The following is a 16,074-nucleotide window of genomic DNA, read 5'->3' on the forward strand; positions in this document are numbered from 1 at the left end:
GCGGGCCGACCGGTCCGCTGGAACAGTGAACAGAAAGATGAAAGCCCAAACACTCATATTAAATAAAAGTCGGTACTTATCTTTTATTAATGAAGATACAGTAACACAGTAGTGAACTCGGTGTCTACAGAAATCTGTCTAGTTCAAGTCGGAGCGGCTAGGTCAGCGTCGGCTGACGACAAACAGCAACTCTGCTGCGATGAACACACGACTGACTCGCAAGTACACAATTCGGTGGCGAGTATACAACTGAGCGGCGAATACAGAACTGTCCTAGAGCTCGCGACTCCAGGGCTTAAGAAGCCAGAAGCCAGCGGTGGCGCGCGCAGACTTGCGGCGATTTCCTGTATCGCTGGCGCTGCTTATGCGGACGGCGTCCGGACTTTGATGCTGCCAACCTTTTGGCAGCGGGCTCGGTTGGCATTACTGCCTAGGATGTAACACAACCAACTAACCAATCCTAGGAAAAGCGAATGGGACTCATACAGGTTATCTATAGTTAAAACGTCGATGCGAAATCCAGTAAATCTTAGGAAACAGCGGAAAATGTGGCGTCTGCCATTATGAAATACACTCCTGGAAATGGAAAAAAGAACACATTGACACCGGTGTGTCAGACCCACCATACTTGCTCCGGACACTGCGAGAGGGCTGTACAAGCAATGATCACACGCACGGCACAGCGGACACACCAGGAACCGCGGTGTTGGCCGTCGAATGGCGCTAGCTGCGCAGCATTTGTGCACCGCCGCCGTCAGTGTCAGCCATTTTGCCGTGGCATACGGAGCTCCATCGCAGTCTTTAACACTGGTAGCATGCCGCGACAAAGTGGACGTGAACCGTATGTGCAGTTGGCGGACTTTGAGCGAGGGCGTATAGTGGGCATGCGGGAGGCCGGGTGGACGTACCGCCGAATTGCTCAACACGTGGGGCGTGAGGTCTCCCAGTACATCGATGTTGTCGCCAGTGGTCGGCGGAAGGTGCACGTGCCCGTCGACCTGGGACCGGACCGCAGCGACGCACGGATGCACGCCAAGACCGTAGGATCCTACGCAGTGCCGTAGGGGACCGCACCGCCACTTCCCAGCAAATTAGGGACACTGTTGCTCCTGGGGTATCGGCGAGGACCATTCGCAACCGTCTCCATGAAGCTGGGCTACGGTCCCGCACACCGTTAGGCCGTCTTCCGCTCACGCCCCAACATCGTGCAGCCCGCCTCCAGTGGTGTCGCGACAGGCGTGAATGGAGGGACGAATGGAGACGTGTCGTCTTCAGCGATGACAGTCGCTTCTGCCTTGGTGCCAATGATGGTCGTATGCGTGTTTGGCGCCGTACAGGTGAGCGCCACAATCAGGACTGCATACGACCGAGGCACACAGGGCCAACACCCGGCATCATGGTGTGGGGAGCGATCTCCTACACTGGCCGTACACCACTGGTGATCGTCGAGGAGACACTGAATAGTGCACGGTACATCCAAACCGTCATCGAACCCATCGTTCTACCATTCCTAGACCGGCAAGGGAACTTGCTGTTCCAACAGGACAATGCACGTCCGCATGTATCCCGTGCCACCCAACGTGCTGTAGAAGGTGTAAGTCAACTACCCTGGCCAGCAAGATCTCCGGATCTGTCCCCCATTGAGCATGTTTGGGACTGGATGAAGCGTCGTCTCACGCGGTCTGCACGTCCAGCACGAACGCTGGTCCAACTGAGGCGCCAGGTGGAAATGGCATGGCAAGCCGTTCCACAGGACTACATCCAGCATCTCTACGATCGTCTCCATGGGAGAATAGCAGCCTGCATTGCTGCGAGAGGTGGATATACACTGTACTAGTACCGACATTGTGCATGCTCTGTTGCCTGTGTCTATGTGCCTGTGGTTCTGTCAGTGTGATCATGTGATGTATCTGACCCCAGGAATGTGTCAATAAAGTTTCCCCTTCCTGGGACAATGAATTCACGGTGTTCTTATTTCAATTTCCAGGAGTGTAGTAATTAGGAACCGTCCAGTCACCAAGAAGCGCATATACAGGAATATACATTGGAGGGACAATACCCTGGAATTGCAAACAAAGCAGGTAAGAAGGCTGTTAAAGGAAAGGACGATGAGCAAAATCTCGGAAGGTTCTTTGCTAAATGTAACCCTGCTATTGAGCTAGGGAAACTACCGTCCTGGAATGTCAAAATCTGAAACATGGCTGCGAATCAGCAACTGTATATATCTGAAGAGGTTGAAAATATCAGCCAACCAGTTGCAAAACAAAGCTTTATGAGGTTCCTGGAATGTATTCGACGATGGGGTGTCAGTCCCAGACCTCACATATCGTCACAAGACTACTAACGAACCCAGTACACATTCTAGGGAAGGGGGATGGTTGGTATACAAGGACAGCGCATGAGACGCTGAATGTGCTCCTCAGGAGTCACTTCCCTCAGTGCACCCTTGCAGATAACATAGACCAATATTCAGTCCCTGTAATGTACTGGTTTACACATAACCAGCAGAAGAACAGGGAAACTGCGAGAGACTTAAAGAAAATCCAGTGGACGGTAGGAATATTTCAACTGTTCAGGCCGCCAGACTTGAACCTTTGTGGCTCTACTGAAACCAGCGTGAGACGGATTAATCAGGTTCTTATATTGACTGTTCAGAGTCAGTCAAGCAGCAGGAACCATTCCTACTGCTTGGAGAACAGAGCAGCTTGTTTTAATTCTGAAGCCAGCGAGAAGTGATTTGAAAGTACCAATTCCGGATCGTCTGCTGATTTTCGATATCTTATGTGTTTTATGAATTAAATGATTGGTGACTATGAAAATTGCTCAGCTTTCATCCTTCGATAGTCCTCTACTGAGGCAAATTATCGGTGGACTCACTTGTCTCGGGGAAATTGATTTTAGTCCATAATGCATAAACTGGATGATTAATTTCACTGACTTTTTAATCAACTGGTTTAGAGGCCGGTGCCTACTGCCATTGAACTACTGGTTATTTTAGCATTACGAATCTCTGATTAGAACTGCGATTATAATTTTATTCGTTGTGGTTTGCCTTCCGTGAGTGATGAATTTCGTAAGGGCTTAAAAAAACTGGATGTTGTTCCCAAAAAAACATAAATGCGTTGCGTGACACCACTGACGAGAATCGGCTTATGAGTGACCGTGAGATAAGAGATAGCCTTACGCACCTCTAGCGCTTCAGAACATTAGATTTGGCAAAAACATTTGACCGAAGTACATACATAGGTTAATGACAATTGCTCTAAAGAAATATTCAAAATATTAGACCACGGAAACACAAAATCTGTGTACACGCCCTCGTTCTACAGAGAGTGTTTCGTCCTCTTGCCTGGGTCTTCAGTACCTCACAACATGTTAACCATGTTAATTTAACCTCTGATATGTTCACGGCACGTAGATCTTTGATTCATGTAACAAGATGTATATGCAGCAACAGTACACTTAATATGTTTCACATGGCGAATGAAATAGGTGACGCATAAATACGGAGCATCATAAACTGATTTTCACTGTTGTTGTAACTGTCCATAAACTTGTTTCTTCTTTATGAGCAGCTACGTGATGAACCCACGTTTCATCGCCTGTCGCGAAATTCGACAAAAAATTGTGACAATCAGCCCCGTGACCGAGCGAACAACTCCTCGCAGATGGTCCTTAGGTACTTTTTATGGTCTACAGCAAGGTTCAAAACTGGTTCAAATGGCTCTGAGCACTATGGGACTTAACATTTGTGGTCATCAGTCCCCTACAACTTAGAACTATTTAAACCTAACTAACCTAAGGACATCACACACATCCATGCCCGAGGCAGGATTCGAACCTGCGACAGTAGCGGTCGCGCGGCTCCAAACTGTAGCGCCTAGACCCTCTCGGCCACAACGGCCGGCCCTCTACGGCAAAGGGGGGCACACCTTCGAGCAGCCCAACTGGTGGATGAGTGTGTCAGCACTACCAATAGAGATATCCAGTTGTGCAGTGAGATGTCTGACTGTGATCTGTCGGTCAGCTTTAATTATAGTATCTGCACATTTCAACACTGCGGGAATCACAGCTGCTTGCAGCTAGCCGGCACGCCGGAGTTCGGACAGGTTTACGCGGCCTTGTTGCGATGATGACAGATGCCTCGCCCAACGACTCACAGTGCTTTTGTTCACTTCCAAGTCTCCGTCGATACTGTGCAAGCGCCTGTGAATATCTGTGATGCTGTGGTTTTCCGCCAACAGAAATTCAATGGCAGCTCTCCGCTTGGAACGCACCTGCTGTACAGGTGTAGTCCCGTTGCTATGCAGCATGTTTTCCTACCTGTATAAAATATCGACAAGTGTGGCGGCGACCTGGGTAGAAGTCCAATCTTCTAATGTCTGCTGCTGCGGTCGCAGGTTCGAATCCTGCCTCGGGCATGGACGTGTGTGATGTCCTTAGGTTAGTTAGGTTTAAGTAGTTCTAATTCTAAGGGACTCATGACCTCAGCTGTTAAGCCCCATAGTGCTTAGAGCCATTTGAGCCATTTTTCTAATGTTTTGGAGGGGCAAAGAGAAGTAACTCCTGACGTCACGGTATGAGGAGCCATAGGGTATGACTTCAGGTCACAGACGGTAGTGATTGAGGGTACTCTGACTGCACAACTACGTCACGGACATTCTGCGTCCTCATGTGTTACCTCTTATGCGATAAATTTATGAAGCCAGTTTTCAACAGGACGATGCTCATCCACACATGACGTATGTTTGCGTAATGTTGAGGTACTCTCAGATCCTGAGATATGTTCCCGGTATAAAATGTATCGGAAGAACTAAGAAAACAAATCCATCCCAGTGTCGGTATCTGGCATATCAATGACCAGTTGCAACAGTTCGGAGCCAGCTTGCGTCAGGATAGGATATAAAGGTTTCTGACACCCTTCCCAGCCGAATCACTGTGTGCATTCAAGCCACGGGTCGGGATGGAGGGTTGGGGGTGGTGCAGCATTACTGTAATATGTGGGCTCATGCTGCCAAGTTCTTTGTAAATTTAACCTCATGTTGAAATCACTGAAATAACATAACATATCCTTACAGCTCGCGTGGTATCACTTCCTTCCCGTCTTCACTTCTGGATGCTTCATTTTTGTTGTCCGGTTATGCAAATTCAATACGCCTCAGTACTAGCCGACAGCTCAAGGGTCACATTTCCACGGAATTTAAAGTTTTGTAGCAACAGCCCACGAAATGTAACTTCACGTAGAAATGAAATGTGACTGTACTGCTGCCAACAGTTTCCTCAGAGATCAGTTTACTGTGTTGCGCTATTTAAATCGTATTCCGATGTAAACATATAACCCAATATCACGACCCAACAGTATCTGTAACATCGAACGTCCCGTCACTTGAGTGGCATACGTAATGGATATCACTGTGTAAATGATCTGTGAAGGAATAAACTAACTAACCATATCACTCATCTATATTTGCAGTAGAATTCTAGAGTTATTTACTATTTCAGACATAATAACTTATCCAGAACAAAACGATCTTCTACATCGAAACAAGCAATAATTCCAAAAACATCGTTAACGTAGAGTTCAGCACACGCACTTCACACACAATATCTCATGTGGGATGAACCAGATTTTAAACTGAAAAACATGTCCAAGGAGAGATGTCGATTCTGGCCGTAATTTATTGGTTATAAATTGTAGATGAAAACTGAAGAAACTCCAGTCAGGAAGGATATGAGGGAGATGGGACTTGGATAAATTGAATTAACCATTAGTCGAAGACTGAGTAAAACGGGGACAAATTCCAAATAAAACTAATGGGGAACGAAGAGAGATAAAACAGTAAGGGCAACAGATGATCATATAGGCCAAAATGTGAGGCCGGATTGAAACTTTTTGGCAATACAAGAGATAGAAATTTAATTAACGAAAGGAAAAAATATAAAAAAAGCAGCAAATGAACCAGGAAAAATGGAATAACAATTTTAAAAATGCGATTGACAAAGAGGAAAAAAGGCTAAAAATGCAAGGCCGATGATGCATGAATGGATAGGGAAAAGGTAGGTAGCGCCTATAGGAAAGTAAAATAGATCTTTGGAGAAAAAGAGAAGCAGTTATACGATTATCAAGGCTTTAGATGACAAGCCAGTAATAGCAATAGAATGACAAGGCGAAATGTGAAACGAATTTGTAGAAGGACTTTATGAGAGAAGTGGACGTGAATATATTATAGAAAGGGGAGTGGAAGTAAATGAATATGAGATGGAAGATAAGATACTGCGAGACGAATCTGACAGAACATTGAAAGACTTAAATCGACACAGAGCCCCTGGAGTAGACGACATTCCCTCAGAATTTTAAGGTCCTTGGGAGATGCAGGCATCTTTAAACTGTTCCACATGATATGCATGATATAAGACACAGGCTGAATTTCTCGGGCTTAACTATCAGTTTAATATGTAACGGTAACAAAATATTGATGCGAATTATGTACATAACAATAAAAAAACTGGTCGAAACGGACCCCGGCGAAGATCACTTTCGGTCCTGGGTAAATGTAAGAAAACACGAGGCAATACTGACCCTATGACTTATTTTAGAAGATAGATTAAAGAAAGGCAAACCTTTCTCCATATCTCTTAGAGATTTAGAGAAAGGTTTTGACAATTTTGATTTCAAACACTCTTCGAAATACTGACGGTAGCAGGGATGAAATTCAGGGAGTGAAGCGTTATCTGCAACTTGTACTGAATCTAGACTGCATTTACAAGAGTCTAGGAACATGAAAGGGAAGCAGTAGTTGAGAAGAGTTGCATCATTTCCCCACTGTCATTCACTCTGTACCTTAAGCAAGCAATAAAAAAAATCAAGGAGAGGTTTGGATAGGTAATCAAAATTCAGAAAGAAGAAATAAGAACTCTGAGGTTTGTCAATGGCATTGTTATTCTGCCAGAGACGGCAAAGTACTTGAAGAGCATTCGAATAGAATAGACATCAACTTGAAAACATGTTATAAGAATATCAAAAAATTAAATAAATGAGTATTCTAATGTAATCGAATTAAATAATGTGATTCTAAGGGGATTAAATTAGAAAATGCGACACTAAAAGTGGAATTGCGATTTGCTGTTTGAAGAAGCAAACTAACTGATGGAATTTAAAATGCAGAATGGCTATAGCAAGAAAAGCACTTCACAAGAAACGAAATTTGTTACCACCGAATACAAATTTAAGTGTTAGGAGGTCTTTTTCGTAGGTTTGGAGTGTATTTTTGTACGGAAGTGAAACGTCGACGATAAGTATTATTTGCAAGAACAGAATGGAACATCTTGGAAATGTAGTGCTACAGAAGAATGCTGAATACGAAACTGATTGATCGAATAATTGATGAAGTGGTAATGAATATAATAGGGGAAAAGACAAATTTATGGCACAACATGACGAAAATACAGGTTTTGTTCACATGACACCACATGAGACATCTAGGAATCGGATAAAGCGAGGAGGTTTAAACAGATACAGGTTGCAAAGGTACGATTATCCCATCTCGTCGACAGCAATGTCATTAGAGATGGAGCATAAATTTGGATTACGAAAGAACTGGGAAGGAAATCGGCTGTCCTTTTCAAAGAAACCATCCTCGCATTAGCCTGGTACGATTCAAGAAAATCACCGAAAACCTAACTCAGAATGACTGGACGGGTATTTGAAATGTCCCTCTGAAAGAAATAACTCCTCTGAATGCAACTCCCGTGTGTTAATCACTTGGCCACCTCTTTCGCTGGATATAGATTGTAGCAGTTATGCAGAGATGAAGAGGCTTGCACAGGACAGACTAGAGTGGATAAAATCGTCAAACCATTCCTTCTACTGAACAACAGAACAACAACGCTGATATAGGTAACCAGGTTACTTCAGTGTTTCCATACCATCAAACAAGCATTTCGATTGGACACATCCTACTAGATTAAAACTGTGTGCAGGACTAGGACTGAAACTGGAACCTTTGCGTTTCGCATGCAAGTGCTCCTTTGTTCCAGGAGTGCTAGTCCCAGCAGAAATACCGTGAAGTTTGGAAGGTGGGAGAAGATGTACTGCTAGAAGTAGAGCTGTGAGGGTGGATTGCTTGGATACTGCAGCGCGAAAATACATTCAGGATATATTTCTGTCTACATAACACAGACGTCAGCTAAAGAAAGTAAGGTAATACTAAATGTCTTACCACGTTACCACGTTTACGATAGGATTGAGAATTTATTAAAACAGTATACTTTCACACTGCAGGAGAGTGCACGTACGAGTCCAGGTCCGGCACTCAGATTTAATCTGCCGGAGAAGTTCAAATTTCTTAAGTGTTAGAACGGTATCAAAGATGGAGACACATCTACAGGCACAGAGGCAATATCTGACATGCTTACTATGCTATGGATGGTATGTAGCAGATATCAGAAGTATACTGTCCAAACCTAAAGATTCGAAGCCACAGTTAAGCACTAATCTCCATCTTAGCACTAGAGAGGCGAGGAGGACAGAAGACAAACGCGGTTTGTCTCTGACTTCGTCTTGAGAGAGCGGGTGCTACGCTCCGAGTACGCTTCCTCCCAGCACGATGTGGCGAACGTACAATCGGTGACTAAGTGAGAGCAATGCGTGTGGGCGCGGCTAAATTGCGGGTATGCTGATAAGCTGGCCAACACTCGTCCAACTCCAGCCGCGCTCCCATAGCGTAATAAACTAATTTCAGACCTGAGTAAACTTAGTTATATTCCGTGCTGGAATATTGACCCCGGATAGAGTGGCTACCGCGCCTAACATAATTAAAACGACCGTTAATATGTTTACCGGCTGTTACAGCGCACGTGCTACAAGGAGGTCAATGTGCCCTGCGGTGCTCGACGTGTTACCACCATGGGCAGCAGCTCTCGATACACCTACAGCTTCCCGTCAATTTCAGTTGAGCTTACGATCATTGTACTTCTCTTCTGCTTCCATTATGATGAATTTACAGTTAGCTATAAGTTAACAATTTTATCGAGGTAATTTGTTGGTGAGATAAAAATTAATTCATTCTCAACCCAATTTATCTCAGTCTCCCGAAGAGGTTCTTTGACTTTGTAGGTCTTTCAATCTGTGTACTGAAAAAGCTTAACTTCTCTCATTTTAATTTCCCCATACCAGTTCCTTTTTCACCGCTGTCTCTTTTCAGTACTTGGAAATCTGCAGTTACTTAATATTTCGTAAGAGGAAGATTTGAAACATACATTTGGAGGGCATCGTTTTCTAATAAACTGTCTCGTTTAAACTTGACTTTCCTTGATGCACCAACAGATCCTTTAAATTCTTCTCCAAGTTTACTAGAAAAACGCTGAACATATTATTTGCTACGATGACTCACGTTTGATTGCAAATCACTTTGATTCTTACCGCAAACTCTTAATAACATGAATATTTCAGAGCTGTGGTAGCCTATGAAATACGTATGACGTACTTTGATTAGATTTTGTTAGCATTAGTGCTTTTTCTCCGTAACTGGTCAAAACCCTGTAAAAATAATGATGATCTTTGTGTGATCTTGCAAAGCTTTCATTTCGTCCCATCTCAGAAAAAGGAAAATTATTTTATTTTCAGTTGAGACTAGATTGAACCAGAACTTCTCTGTCGGCTGGGGTGGCCGAGCGGTTCTAGGCGCTTCAGTCTGGAACCACGCGACCGCTACGGTCGCAGGTTCAAATCCTGCCTCGGGTATGAATGTGTGTAATGTCCTTAGGTTAGTTAGGTTTAAGTAGTTCTAAGTTCCAGGGGACTGATGACCTTAGAAGTTAAGTCCCATAGTGCTCAGAGCCATTTTTTAGAACTTCTCTCTTAATGTCTCTCTTTTCCAGAACTTCTCTCTTAACTTCTCTCTTTTTAATTTCCCCATACCAGTCCCTCTTCATCGCTGTCTCTTTTCAGTGCTTGGCAATCGAAGCGGGAGTTTGGTTGGGTAAGACAGTATAGTAATTGTCATGTATGTGGAATGTATTTTGACCAATTACTTATTTAGTTAATGAATGCTAGTGCTCTGATGAAAATTATCGTATTTCATAGTTGGATATCACTGACTCAATGTACGAAAATCTTAATTTTCATACTCAAACCAACAGAATGTTAAGAATGTCGCGTCCGCAGCTCGTGGTCGTGCGGTAGCGTTCTCGCTTCCCGCGCCCGGGTTCCCGGGTTCGATTCCCGGCGGGGTCTGGGATTTTCTCTGCCTCGTGATGACTGGGTGTTGTGTGCTGTCCTTAGGTTAGTTAGGTTTAAGTAGTTCTAAGTTCTAGGGGACTGATGACCATAGATGTTAAGTCCCATAGTGCTCAGAGCCATTTGAACCATTTGATCATTTAAGAATGTCGCTTTTAGGCTTAATATCTAGTTGTCTCAGATTGTAACTATGCTCTTTAAGCCATAGTTAATGTCAAGATGCGATAAAGCGATCACGCTTTCAGGAGGATCTTGACACAAATAGCCAGAACGTTTGGAAGCTGATGACACTCTAATGGTTTACAGAATTTTCGAAACTTTATATTAGGCTGTCCACAACTGGAAGCATCTTATTTTTGGTGCAAGTATTAGTTTAATTTATCCTCATTCAGGTTCAACAGTGTGTGAAGAAAGAGAGTCTTGAGTGAAGGCTTCGTGGAAAAGTGGAGTGGTGTACTTAATTTCGAGTCGTATAAGTGCTGCAAGAAGCCACCACCACACCAGCTGCTCAGGAACTGTAGGATACATGCACAGTAATATGTAACAGATAACAATATTAGAAACATTTTGTGTAATACAATGCAAACAATCATCGTGGCAGAATGCGGCTACATCGAGTACTTCTTATGTACGATAAATATTCCATTCGTGGTAATAGATCTCATCAGATACACAATGTGTGCGTTACTTTACCCGTTCATATTTAGTTGAATGCGACTAACTTGTTTAAACGTGGTGACACCAGAAAAAATGTTCTAGCTCAAATGGGAAAGGCGTCAACGATTGTAACTAGTTGTAAGAAAGTAGCCGGTAGAGAAAAAATTAGGTTGACTAAATAATAAAATTTTAAAGTTCTCTAAATGTATCGCGCAAGTTACCTGAGAGGTACTACTTTGTATCGTTGCTTCAAACCTTCATGGACTTACGCACTGTGTAACTAGTCTCGCCATGTTGAGTGCGGAAACGTGGGCGTAACCAGTCGTAGGCTGTTTATCAACGTTATGTACGCCTCAGCCGTCCTTCGGCCAGGTATACTAGGAGCTAGAGAGATTATGAATCATAGAAACAGGTAAAACTGTGTTCTGTGTGGACCATGGGATTTCCCTGGCCCAACACTAGGTGAAAGCCCAGTTATGGCGTCACCCAAATAGCACGGAGAAGGGAAGACAGTTGGCAATATCTAGAAATTACATGATTAAATTCGAGCAGGAATTTTCTAGCGGAAATTGGTAATCGATCTGGCGAAAGATATACGATTTCTTATTGTTTAAAAATACACAGTTGACTAATTTACTACAAAATTAATATCTGCCGAACAAACATTTATGCAGAGAACAATTACATGTCACTAGATTACACTTCTTGAATGCTTCAAACGGTAAAGAGATGACTGCAAGACACTGTCTTAATTAACTGTCAGACCCAGTAAATCAATTCTGAACTTTCGTGATAAAATCTGAAGTAGTTCGAAACAGACATAGAGACACAAGGAACAATAAGTGGTAGGATTAATATTCAATAAAATAAATACAGCTTTAGATTTACGTATGAATAAGTTTTGATATAGTTACTTATTGTGGAAACGTTTAGATGCTACGTAACTCAATTCTGGGAAATGGTGCGAGGTAAGCAAATTTTGAGTCAGCATAGGGAATGTTATGAATCCTTTTAGAATGTTGTATTGTACGCTTGTCTTCTACGAAGTTCAAACAATTTTCTTTTACTGTACAAAAAATCACGCTTAACGAGAACTTGTAATTCAAAGTAGAGTGAACTGAGTAGTATTATGAAGAGCTGTAACGCGATGTAAGCCTGTTTACTCTCCACGACACTTTATTTAATGTCATGGGGAGCTGCGCTCGGTTCGTCGGCAGATGTGCTCTCGGGGTGGGCAATCAATCACTCATTCTCTCTCGCCTCTGTCACTCCAGACACTTCATCTGCATTGCTGCTTATCTGCTGAATTACCGGCTTAACTTGTAGGCAGTGCATTCACTATATGCCTTTCAATTGGGAATTTATCAGTGGATGGTCATTCAGAACAACAAGCCTAGGCTGCAAAATGAAAGCGCTATCTAATTAAACCTGTTGATGAAATCACAGTTGCAACTGTTACATCAAAACAATCGGGCTAACGAGGCTACTTCTCTAATCGGCTACTAGAGCATACTGTAAATGCTATCTGCTACAACTCTTATGTCTGGCTCATAGCTGCTAAACTTTACCACTGGGGCCGGCATTCACCGCTGGTCAATAAAGAAATGGTTCAAATGGCTCTGAGCACTATGGGACTTAACTGCTGAGGTCATCAGTCTCCTAGAACTTAGAACTACTTAAACCTAACTAACCCAAGGACTTCACACACATCCATGCCCGAGGCAGGATTCGAACCTGCGACCGTAACGGGCGCGCGGTTCCAGACTAAAGCGCCTAGAACCGCTCGGCCACAGCGTCCGGCGCTGGCCAATACTATTGCAACACAGGGAAGGATAGGAAATAACGAAATTTTACTTATTGTCTGTATGCACCACAGTATGAACGAAACATGACCTAATTTTTAGGTGATATGTGGGTATACAAAGACGCGAAATTTAGAACACAAAGCTGCCACCTTTTGCAGCAACAATTGCTGTAACCCAGGGTGAGCACTGAGTCGAACTCAGCTCTGTTGACAGATACTGGTACATCATCGTATGCTACTTCATCTCTGTGCCAGAGTTTATCATTCGTAGTTGTTGGTGAGTGGTAACTTGCTTGTCTGATATTTTCGATGGGTGAGGTGTCTGGAGAACGTGCTGGCCGGGACAACAGTCGAACATCCTCTGCATTGCGGTAGGTCAGGACATGACAGCCCGCATTCGGTCTTGCTTTATCCTGTTGAAAGATAATGATACAGAACTTCAAATTTTGGGCACAGCCTCTGCCCTTGTCGTTGTGGTCTTCAGACCGAAAACTGGTTTTATACAAATCTCTTCACTGCTCCATCCTGTGCAAGCCTTTTCATCTCTAAATAACTGCTGCGCTCATACCCATTTCAAACCGCTCACTGTACTCGTCTCTAAGTCTCCGTCTACAATTTTAACCACCCTCCCCCGGCTGTTTCCCTCAAATATTAAAGTGACAATTCCTTGACGTCTCGGAATTTGTCCTATCAAACAATCCTTTTTTTAGTCAAATTACGTCACACATTTCTTTCCTCCCCAGTTTTGTTCAGCATCTCCTCATTACTTATGTGAGCTATGCAGCTAAGCTTCAGCATTCTTCTTAGCACCACGTTTCAAAAGCTTCTATTCTCTTCTTGTCTGAATCGCTTATCATCAACGTTTCACTTCCGTTCTAGTTGAATGCTTTCAGGAAATACTTCCTACCACTTAAGTTTATTTTCGCTGTTAACAAATTTCTCTTTTTCAGGAGTACTTTTCTTGCCATTGGCAGTTACATTTTATACCCTCTCTACTTAGGCCATCATCATAGCAAAACGCATGTACTACTACTACTACTTTTAGCGTCTGATTTTCTAATCTAATTCCCTCAGCATCGCCTTATTTAAGTCGAATACATTCCATTACCCTTATTTTCTTTTTCTAAATTTCCATCTTGTAGCCTCCTTTTAAGACTGTTCACTCCGTTCAACAGCATTTCACACTCCTTTACCGTTTCTGACAGAATTACAATGTCATCAGGAAAACCTCAGAGTTTTTATTTCCTCTCCCTTCACTTTAATTCTTCCTCCAAACACACACACACACATATACATCCATGACGTAATAAGGCGTCTCAGACCGCGCGTCTACCCCGCGCAGTTGATTATTGTTAAAGCACATAGAATGCCGTGATATTTTCAGATATTCCCAGAGGTTCCTGGATATGATGATGAAGATGATGATGATGATGATGATGAACACACTCCTTGAGAGAGCGTAGTGGAACGATGCGGGAGACCCGCACCGCCGTAGTAGGCAAGGTCCTAGTGGAGGTGGTTTGCCATTGCCTTCCTCCGACCGTAATAGGGATGAATGATGATGATGAAGACGACACAACAACACCCAGTCATCTCGAGGCAGGTGAAAATCCCTGACCCCGCCGGGGATCGAATCCGGGACCCCGTGCTTGGGAAGCGAGAACGCTACCGCGAAACCACGAGCTGCGTACCCTGGATACAGAATATACGAATAACCTCACCTCAATGGTATAACACTGGCAGCTTGAAGTGAGCATTGATCAGTTTGGCGTCACCATTTTGGTAGTCGAAGGATACAATTGTCCTATCATGAAAGAAACATCTAATCCCACTTCTTTGTTCTTTTCCTCTCTACAACCGTCGTCGTCGTCGTCGGCGGCGGCGGCGGCGGTGGCGTCGTCGTCGTCGGCGGCGGCGGCACCTACAACTCGATTCCGAGCAAGCACAGCTTCTTTCGGCATAGAATGAGCATTTCGTCTCAACTTATGGATGCGTTTCCAGTGGCTGAAAAGACCAATCCTGGCTAAAAAACAGAACACTCTTCCCATGTTTGTGTGTTTATGCCAGTTCGCTTCATGATTTGTTCTATCTGGTCCATAAAGCGCTTGAGCGAGGCTCCATAAGGTCTACTGCCTGAGCAGAGTCCACCATAAATGATTTGGCGGAGAAGCCTTGTATCACGCATGTGATGAACATGGCCTAACCATCTCAGTTAATGAGCCATGACAGTTGTTTTAATGCTGTTTAGATGCACCTTCTCGAGAAACGCAATAATGGTCAAAGGTCCTCCCATTTGATGTTCAAGATGTATCTAATTTTTTGCTGGTGGAGCGTTAACATTTTTTGATATCAGTTTTTTACAGCTATAGAGGACCATGGAAACAAGAATGAGTTTGGTGTGCTGCTTTAGGTCTTTATTCATGAACACTCTACGTATTAACTGTCCAAATGCACGTGGCCAGCCACAATTCTTTTATCAACATCCTGTTCACAGGTACACCGTTTAGACTACACTTCTGTACAACCACTACAAGAAAAGTGTCATATACGAACATTCTCCAAATTTCAGTAAATTTGTTGCTTCATCGTGTAATTACGAAATTCACATTTATTTATTTATTTATTTTTTGAGGCAAAAGCAGAGAGAGAATTTTTAACGTCTAGTATATCTTTCGTTGTAACTGCAGAGAAGCAGAGGGTGTTCTCGTCGTAGATGACAACAAAAGATCCAGACTATATTTCGACTACTATTTAGTCCAGAATCAACTTGCATGTGACATGCTAGGCCGTAGAGGTCGTCGGATAAAGGGAAAAGTGCGGAAGTGATCGAGACATGGATTCCTATGAATGTTAATGACTTTTGTCATCTTAGAAACAGCCGCTCATTTGACGTTATACTTTGTTGCGTATATATACTTCTTTACCCAAGAAAAAAATTACATTGAGACTCGATTCTTCGTTATATAATTCTTCATATGCGATATATCTTACGATGTTTCAATTTCTTTAGGTTTATTTTCATTGCAGTCAGTTTTAGGAAATGAGGCTGTCACTGTTTCATCTGATACTGTTATCAAAATTAGTACGAAACAATGAGATCACACTTTCATTTTGCACAATATTAGTTCTCCAATGGGAGCTTACAGGGTGGAGAAAGACATCCCGACAATAAGGTCAGAGTAGAGTAAGAGACGTCTAGTAGAGTAAAATTTTGCTGGTACCCATGGATCTAAATGCACCGTTGTGGGGCTACGACTATGTAACGACCGCAATTCAACGACGATCGCGCAGGAGTGTGAGCACGATTAACTTGCCCAACTAACAGCTGTTGTGCTATAGAGCGCAATTACTAACGAAATTAGCTAAAGACAGTGAT

The sequence above is a fragment of the Schistocerca piceifrons genome, chromosome X (assembly GCF_021461385.2).
Source record: "Schistocerca piceifrons isolate TAMUIC-IGC-003096 chromosome X, iqSchPice1.1, whole genome shotgun sequence".
In the NCBI taxonomy this organism is placed as follows: domain Eukaryota; kingdom Metazoa; phylum Arthropoda; class Insecta; order Orthoptera; family Acrididae; genus Schistocerca; species Schistocerca piceifrons.